This window comes from Mastomys coucha, unplaced genomic scaffold, assembly GCF_008632895.1.
Source record: "Mastomys coucha isolate ucsf_1 unplaced genomic scaffold, UCSF_Mcou_1 pScaffold8, whole genome shotgun sequence".
NCBI classification, from domain to species: Eukaryota; Metazoa; Chordata; class Mammalia; order Rodentia; family Muridae; genus Mastomys; species Mastomys coucha.
In genome coordinates, this window is record NW_022196914.1 from 30,922,370 (window position 1) to 30,929,353 (window position 6,984).

Below are 6,984 nucleotides of genomic sequence, written 5' to 3' on the forward strand. Positions count from 1 at the left end.
TCGCTGTCCATGGTCCAGAATCTGACTACGGTCCTTTTAGGATTTCTCTGTTCAGGCTCCACCCTCTCCTCCTAAGTGGATGCCTATCCAGTGTGCAGACGCGCCATCACCTCTCAGGTACTCTACCACACCCACCCTTAACCCTTTCAGCCCCGTGGCAGCATCCTGCTTCCACACGACAGGGCATGAGCAATGTCCTCTCTGCCTGTGAGCTGCTCTTCTTTGATCCCACTCAGACCTAATACCTGGCTAGCTATCTGCTGGGAAGCCACCTTCTCTGTCCTCGCTCCTGATTGGTGGCTAGTTTTCTGTGGGTTTACTCACTTCCATTTCTACATTGGCTGCCTGTACCTGGGGACAGCAGCAGGAACACTGCCAACCCTATCCTTGCATGTTCAAAGTCAACCAAGAGCCAGGAAGAGACTGGCCAAGGGTCACTGCTGACTGTGATCTGAAGTTTCCCAAGAAAACCACATCTAGAAAGAACTCCTAGACTCGGTCCTGAAGACTGAATGACTGATTAGGACGTCATGATTCTGGAAAGATGGAAGATTACAGTCAATCTTCAGTGCCCTTCATACCCACTGAGAGTGAACCTCTCTTTGTCTGACCCAACATCTATATGTATCAGGTAAAACTTGGGCACATTTTACCCAATCATGCCCAAATTGCTACCTTCCACCAACTCAAAATCAAAGAATGAATGGTCATCAGATAACCTCTGAAAAGTGTAAAATAAAAGTCCACAGTCTTGTCTGTACCATTCATCTGGTGGATGTCCTAATTTATTGTTTTCTTTTGTTCTGTGACTATAGACATTCTTGTAACTTTTTCCACGAAAGAACATGTCATTCAAAGCAACCAAAAACCATCTTCCTAGGCTGTGGTCCCTCATATTTGGCTCAGAACAACCACTCTGAGTCCTTTTGGGCTGGGAACTGTGTTTTGTGTCAGCAGCTGAATTAATGAACTAACATCTGACAGCCTCCCTACCTGGCACTCAAGCTCCAGACTGGCCTTGTTAGAGGCGCTCACCTGTTTGCTGGAGTCTGGGATTTCGTGGTATCAAATCCATCAGGCAAGCCACAGTAACACCCCACTTTCAGGAAGCTCCCCCTCTCAGTTTATCCTTGCCTTTCTCAGAACAGCCCGAACATTTTGGACCCAGCTCCATCTGAGACACTTTCATGAGCATCTCCAGGCTACATGGCCCTAAAGCAAGAGACAGAGATCTGTGCTCACTATGACAGTGACTGGCACAATTAGAAAATGAGTGCTAGGACTCCGGTTGCTGCCTTGATAGCTTACTCTCTTGTTGCCTAACACAAAGTACTTAAGTAAAAACTGCAGTATTTAATAGTTTACTTTGTTACTCAATGTCCCACATGTACTACCAGGCTTTGTCATAGCAAGTACCTGGTCTCTGGAACTCTGAGTCCTTCACCAGCCCACCTCTGGGGCCTGAACTCAATCAGCACATGTCCCTGTGTTTTGGATCTGCCAGTGAACTTCTCTATGTGTCTTAGTCGTTCATGTAGGGGCAGGAACAGGTGCCTCCCAGGATTGCAGCAGGCATCTCTAGGAGTTATACCAGAACTGATAGTTCACTAGCAGCAATTAGGTTCTAGAGAAAAACTACGAAAACGCCCCAAAGTAAAGGAAGAGAGGCAGCATTCATATTGAGACTGTGGACCAGAAAATTCTTCAAGCCTGTTGCTATTGTATGCATACCCACTGGAGGCAAGGCTAGCAGGCCCTGAGCCAGCCCACCATGAGACGGAGGCCAGCCTGGAAGAGGAGCAGGTGTTTATACTCATCTGAAATGATGATCAGTAAGCGCAAATCAGTAGGCAGAACTGGGTTGCCTATGAAGAAAGTCAGATCCATGTGCTTCAAGCTTTGACAGGAACAGTAAAAAGACACATTTCATTTATGTTGTCCTCTGCAAAACCATTTAAAATGTACCTGCAGCAGGACCCGTACATTCAGCAACAATGTATTGTTGGTTGGCAGTTGGTTTTACCATCAAATTGCAGAGTAACTTTGCCTGGGTTGTTTTTCAAAGAAGCTATTCTTCTTTTCAGGAAATACTCTTAACACATTTCAGAGATGCAGGTCCTGGCACATGCCTGCCAGAAGTCACAGGCTGTGGAAGAGAGTAGAGACCCACACTCACTGCCTGTACCTTTCTAAGGAGGAGCTTGTGTGCCTAGAGTAGCAGAGGAAATGTATGGACAGATGTTGTGACAAGCTAGTAGTTAATGAAGGCTTGGTGAGTGACAGTCTAAACAGTGAAGGAGAAAAGGTGGGGTGGCTCTCACAGTACTTCAGGAGACAGAGAAAGGCCACTTCAAATGCATCATATCTATCTGCAAAGTGCCAGGTCGCAGCACACTGCCCCGGGAGAGACTCGTCCAGAATGCAAGCTTCGAGTGGTTGTTGCCAATGCTAGCACATTATTTATATTCTACTAGTTAATGTTTTTAAAAACTGGACAGGATGGAATTTGAGTTGTAAGTGCTCTCAACTCTTCTGATGTCTAAAAATCCAGGATAATTCCATGAGAGAGAAAAATAATTTATAATCAACTCGAACCATTTTCTGTGGGAAAATCTTTTAACTTTATATGGTTCTTTTGTCTTTTGTTTTATGATTTTATTTGGTTTTTGCCAGAGAATTGAGGATAAATGTGCCTACAGTTCTCAGTCTGTGGGTCAGAAACGTAAAAGTATCATGGATGAGCGTTGTGAGCTAAATGAAAGCAAAGACTTATGCTCCCAAGGCAAGCTCAGTTTATTGGCGAGGTCTGTTGCAATGTGGCTGTGACGAGGCTTAATGTATGACCTGTCTGTGTATTCAGAGGTTGAGTGGAGAGGAAGCTTTTCAAGGAAAAATGAGGATTATACATGTCACTTTGAAACAGTCATCCTAGACCTAAAGGATCAGTCGCAAAGGTGGTGCACACAGTTTGTGGGCAGACATCTTTGCCCAAATGTTTCTGGGTAAGGCATGAGCAAGGGCCCTGCATCTGTCTGCATCGTTCATAATAGTAGCTGTCACCAAGAGCCTTTTTACAAGCACCCAACTTTATTTGTTTTCTGGTTGGATCGACACATGGATATATTTTGATGCTGACAGCTCTAACTTATTTTAAGAATGAGGACTGACCAAAGCAGGAGGGGGTGGGGGCAACCTGTGGAACAAACATCCTTCCAATTCTGAGTCATATTTAGCATTTCTTCACCTATTGAGTACACACATTCATTTCCAACATTGGCTTTTATGCCTTATATTTAAAACATTGATGTATCTTAGTTTTATCTGGATAGAAAACATGTATATCTTATTTTTCTGAATAATCGGCCATTGTCCCAACATTTTTCTTGTGATTGAGGCTGTGATGTAATCAATCATCAAACATGGGAGTGACTCTCTAAGGTTTCTGTTCTGCTCCACTGACTTGCTTTATTCATTTCTTGACCAGAAAGATACATTTTAAATAAGTATATCAGTATGTTTAGTAACTGGAAAAACCTCAAAGTTGAACATTATCTTTTAAAATTATACTTCCCAGCTGGTATGTTATTCCAGATAGAGCACATAATAATTTTATAATAATCAACATTATGGTTATCTATATTAATGTTCATTCCATTTAAATCAATGTATTAATATAACCAAAACAAAGTCCAATAGTTTCATAAATTAAAATATATTGAATTACACAGCTTTTTAGCACCTATAACAGTTTTATTTAACTGTAACTGAATACCTAAGAATTAATATAAGTCTATTACACAAATGAACATTGTCTTCATGTATGTCAAAAATTCTGTCTTGAAATTATGGTGATTACTTCACAGTGGCTGTGCACATTCTCCTTAAGTGTACTGCTAATTTTTATTATTAAAAAATTATAAGCTGTTGGAGGTCAGACATGGGACAATGCATAAGATTGTTACTGGAGAAATATGCCCATTAATTTTTTTCACCTATGGGGGGTGGGGCTGGGGGTGGGGGTAAGGGGTAAGGGGTGGAGAGGAAGATGCTCATAAATACTGCATGTTTGAGTATTTGAGAATTAGTGACTTTTTTAGGTCCTGACAGTGCTGGATTTCATGGACAGCTTCATTGCATGGACAGAGAAGTACTGGTGTTTATTACATGGGCACTAGGGAGGGAATGGTAGCATTGGACGGACCCACACCTCCTGTACATTCTCAGTGCCGCCCAGACTCTTATCCTATGTCAAAGTATTAATGTTGCTGATGTAAAGGAAGTTGTGGCCTACATTCAAAGCCCAGAGACACTGGAAAAAATTGATACAAGATTCTCATTTTCTACAGTTGGAACTTTGGCTTTCATAGGCAAGCTTGATGCTACGAGTGTGGGACAGATGGCTGAATTTGTTTTGTCCCGTGTAAACTTTGATGATAGATTTCGGTGTAGACTGGGCTCTGAATCTCACACTGGGCAGATCTACTGTTACACAAGATTCCTGGCCATAAGAACTAGTCAATTGCCGGGCGGTGGTGGCGCAGACCTTTAATCCCAGCACTTGGGAGGCAGAGGCAGGTGGATTTCTGAGTTTGAGGCCAGCCTAGTCTACAGACTGAGTTCCCGGACAGCCAGGCCTATACAGAGAAACCCTGTCTCGAAAAACAAAACAAAACAAAACAGAACTAGTCAGTTGCATCAAGGGAATTCTGATTTATGTGGTTGGTGGCTTTGCGAATAACAATTGCCTCAGGTGGACTCAACGGAAGACAGGAGAAATTATCAGTTGCATGCTATTTGTCATGGGGCTTGGCCTCACTGCAGGTCTTCTGGAGGCTTCCTCAGATTGACAGAGAAAAGCTGTGTGGCCTCATGTCCAGATAAAGAGGCTGGGGGTTGGTAGGGAGGCCAGTAGATATTTCACACTTCATTCGTCATTGCTGGATTGACACCACTGGGAGAAGAGCAGATAAGTCTGTTAGTCCTGCCTTCTGCAGGCCTGAAGAAGCACTTCCGAGGGTGAATGTCCAGCCTGATCTAGTGAGCTACAGTCAGAGATGGGAAAGATGCTTAGCACATAGTGTGGGATCTGAACATTGCTCCTTTTAAAGTTTAAAGTAAAAGTGGCTGCTGTTAATATTTATCCCTTTAATGATAATTATACATAGTATAAAATAAACACCTGTGCTGTGTTTAAAGCCTCAAGAAAAAAGAAAGCATGTGGGTGATTTTCAGCTTCATTAGTTGTTGCTGGAGTTTCTCACCAGGCACTATGACTAGTTAGAAAGTTACTAGCTTCTGAGCCTCTGGAGTTCCTTACTAAGTAGTTTTCAGCTACTTAGTTGATTCCCTTGTGCTTTTCAGATGAGTAATAGACCACTCTCCCTCTTCCTGACCTACAGCTACATCTTTTTCTGATGTCATCACGCACAATTCTCAAGGCAGTGATGGTAGAGTAGAGATTTTCTTCTCTTGATTTCAGTGGAAGTACTCCATTTTTTCATTGTCAAATATACTTTATTCTGATTTCTAATAATCTATTTGATTATTAAGAAAATGGCATTCTCAGCCATGTTCTAGAAAGCTTCTTAATCATGAGTATGAGATATTTTGTTTCTATTGACATATCCTACATCATTTTGACCTATTTATTGATTCAAGAATTATAGAGCAGGTCTAGCACCATGGCTTAATAGGAAGAGTCAGCTGTTGATGTTTTCATTGTGCATCTGCTTAAGAGTGAGCACATGGCAGGGTCAATATCAGGCTCTTTAAATCTCCTCTCCAAATGAGATTAGTCCAACACTCTTCAGTTTAGCCTCAGCCAGATTCTTAAGGTAAAAGCAAAAGGCAGCCACATTCTTTACCAAAATAACACATTGGTCTCTAGCCCTGCTGCTAATATGTTTCCCTGTGAAATCTCTGGAATATATCTCCATCTTACACCTTGCTCTCAGCACTGTTTCTGCCTGGCTCCTACTAGGATCATTCATTGGGACCCACTTACAGTGTCCAACCACTTTCCAGTCCAAAGTCTCAAAGTCTTCTACATTCTTCCAGAAAGCAGCATGGCCAGGCATGTCATAACAATGCTCTACTCCTGGTACCAACTTCTGTCTTAGTTACCTTTCTATTGCTGTGACAAAACACCATGACCAAGGCAACTTGTCAAAGAAAATGTTGAAATTGGGGCTCACAGTTGCAGAGGGATAGAGTTCATGACCATCATGGTAGGGAGCATGGCAGCAAGCAGGTAGGCATGGTGCTAAAGCACTAGATGACAGCTTACATCCTCATCCACCAATAGAAGGCAGAGAGAGCTGTCTGGGAATGACTTGGGCTTTTGAACCCTCAAATCACACCCCCTAGGGAAACAGCTCCTCCAACAAGGCCATACCTCTTAATCCTTCCCAAACAGTTCCACCAACTGGGCCCTAAGCATTCAAATATATCAGCCTATAGAGGAGAGAGCATTCTCATGCAGACCACCACAATCTCTGTGTATCAATAGTAAAGATGGAGAAGGTGAAATTTAAAAAATCTAACACTAAATGGATCATGTAACAATACTAAAGTCATTGAAAGGGACTGATGTATATGTGTATGGGGGGCTATTGTAAGGATATGTGGGAGAAGAGATAGATGTATGAGGAAAGAGTAACCAGAATGCATTATATACATGTATAAAATTGTAAAAGTATGGCCTTAGAGACTGGAGAGATGGCTCAGCACTTAAGAGCACTGACTGCTCTACCAGAGGTCCTGAGATCAATTCCCCTACCACTTGGTGGCTTACAATCATCTGTAATGGGATCAGATTCCCTCTTCTGGTGTGTCTGAAGACAGCTACAGTATACTCATCATAGATAGATAGATAGATAGATAGATAGATAGATAGATAGATAGATAGATATCAAAATGCTTACCATGAGCTGAATATATGGCTCAGTGATTGGAAATGCATATTGTTCTTAAGGAAGATCAGAG

General features: G+C 42.3%; 1 pseudogene; it reads left to right on the forward strand.

Annotated features, from left to right (window-relative positions):
- Positions 1-1,825: 1,825 nt before the first annotated feature.
- LOC116083889 lies at positions 1,826-5,415 on the forward strand (annotated as a pseudogene).
- Positions 5,416-6,984: the final 1,569 nt, after the last annotated feature.